Raw genomic sequence first — 2,582 nt, forward strand, 5'->3', positions numbered from 1 at the left:
CACTGGGAGATGCACAACCACCACTTGGAGATGCAGAGGAATGCTGAAGACATGCAGTGTAAGCGAGTATAGACTGGAAATCATGCACTTGAATATATTTTGCTACTAATTCCAGTAAAATGAGTCATAGAATCATGGAATGTTGTGAGTTGGACCCACCAGGATGATGGAGTCCAACTCCTGTCCCTGCACAGGACAATCCCAACATTCACACCATGTCCCTGAGGGCCTTGGCCAAATGCTGCTGGAATCTTGTCAGGCTTGGTGCCATGAGCACCTCCCTGGGGAGCCTGTTCCAGTGCTCCACCACCCTCTGCCTCAAGAACCTTTTCCTCATGGCCAACCTCACCCTCCCCTGCCACATCTTCCTGCCATTCCCTCTGCTCCTGGTGTTGGTGGCCAGAGGGGAAAACCAGATTATGCAGAAATTAAGGTGTCTTGTATTGGAGAAAGGTGCTGTTCCAGGTTTTTTTGGAAGATGGAATTTCTTCCTTAAAGCTGGTAAAACAGCATCCTCAGGCATCATTATTCACGCCACGTGTGTGTGTTGCAGGGTGTAAGAAATCTCTCCAGTATCAGTTTAAAGCTGTAGAAAAATCTGTTCTAATTCCAGCCAAGGCAACCTGAACTCTTTCCAATGGAACAAAGTTAATAGGCCCAATAGCTGCCACTCGTTGGAATTAAATATCCTTTCCTTTAAATATCATTTAGACTACAAATCCCAGCCAGCAGTAATGTTCTGCTGTAGGAAAACAGGAAAAAAAACCACATTTCTCTGCACGTATCTTGAATATGACCCCCCCCTTGTAGGTCCTCTCCAGCTAAAACTATTCTATTCTATAAATCTTTATTACTTTGGAATTAAATGACTACTTAACCTTTTTTCTTTTTTCTGTTTTCTTTTTTTTCTTGTTTTCTTTTTTCTTGTTTTCTTTTTTCTTGTTTTCTTTTTTCTTGTTTTCTTTTTTCTTGTTTTCTTTTTTCTTGTTTTCTTTTTTCTTGTTTTCTTTTTTCTTGTTTTCTTTTTTCTTGTTTTCTTTTTTCTTGTTTTCTTTTTTCTTGTTTTCTTTTTTCTTGTTTTCTTTTTTCTTGTTTTCTTTTTTCTTGTTTTCTTTTTTCTTGTTTTCTTTTTTCTTGTTTTCTTTTTTCTTGTTTTCTTTTTTCTTGTTTTCTTTTTTCTTGTTTTCTTTTTTCTTGTTTTCTTTTTTCTTGTTTTCTTTTTTCTTGTTTTCTTTTTTCTTGTTTTCTTTTTTCTTGTTTTCTTTTTTCTTGTTTTCTTTTTTCTTGTTTTTTTTTTTCTTGTTTTCTTTTTTCTTGTTTTATTTTTTCTTGTTTTATTTTTTCTTGTTTTTTTTCTTGTTTTCTTTTTTTCTTGTTTTATTTTTTCTCGTTTTTTTTTCTTGTTTTCTTTTTTCTTTTTTTTTTTCCTTTTTCCATGCACCAAGTTTTTTAAGCTGCAACTGTGCAGATCATAACGGAGGAACTGAGTCGATAAGCAACAGTTCAGAGAAGTTTCCTCCTCCAACTGTGTCCTAGAACTGTAGGGAGTCTTAGAAATCTGTTGAGGTGATGTGGATTAAACTGCCTTTAAAAAGACTATAATTGTATTTTATATATAGTATTTTACATATATATAGAGAGAGTATATAGTATTATATATCATATTATATATAGTATTAGCGTGCAATCAGATATGTTCCTGATGCAGTTTTTTGGTGCCAAACCTGCTTTTAACAAGGATCCAGAGCAATAACAGTAATTCACTTATACACAGCTTTTCTTTACAAGTCACAATTTCCCTGAGACTGTTATACAGTTTGTGAGAGTAATTGCACTATGTTCATTGTTGGCTCTGAAATCATTAATTTTAGTGCCGTGGTTACGCCTGAGTAACATTTAATTTTATATATTTATATTTTTTTTAACAGAATAATGCTTTAAGTGAGGTTGGTTTTGTACTGGTTTCTTACAGCCCAGATGGCAGCTGATCCATTAAAATTGCATTAATATTTGGTGATGATAAAACAAGGGAAGGACAATATTGTCGGTGGATAATTGCGCCTCCGTTAATCGTTTGTACCTTGCAGGAGTGAAGAGATGGAGCCATTAGAGGTAAGGAGGGTTTGGAGCTGCAGGATGGAGTGACAGTAGAAATGGGTTTCTTAAAAGAAGCACAAATTGGAAAGAGAAAGCTTTTTGTGCACTATAGTCATTATTATAATAACCATTGAGGAAAAAAACTGATCAGGAAGCAAAGACATTACCAAGAGGATGCTGATAGAAAAAATCATGAGTATAAAGTGAAGTAGCTGTGGGCAAACTCTACCCTAGGATTTGTTTTCTTAACTCAGTTCTGTTCTTCACAGAAAAATCTATTGTTTTCTACGTGGAACTGACATCTCAAATATAAAAACTGATGTTCAGAAGGGGAATTTGAAAGCAGCACTAAAGAGCAGACAGGCAGAGGTTGTGGTTTGTAGAGTTACAGCTGCTACGTGGAAAAAGGTGGAGATATTCGGAGTTATCAGGTCACAGCAAAACACAGGTTGGAAGAAGTCTGAGGATCTGTAGTTCCATCTCCT

The sequence above is a fragment of the Antrostomus carolinensis genome, unplaced genomic scaffold, assembly GCF_000700745.2.
Source record: "Antrostomus carolinensis isolate BGI_N321 unplaced genomic scaffold, ASM70074v2 scaffold15976, whole genome shotgun sequence".
In the NCBI taxonomy this organism is placed as follows: domain Eukaryota; kingdom Metazoa; phylum Chordata; class Aves; order Caprimulgiformes; family Caprimulgidae; genus Antrostomus; species Antrostomus carolinensis.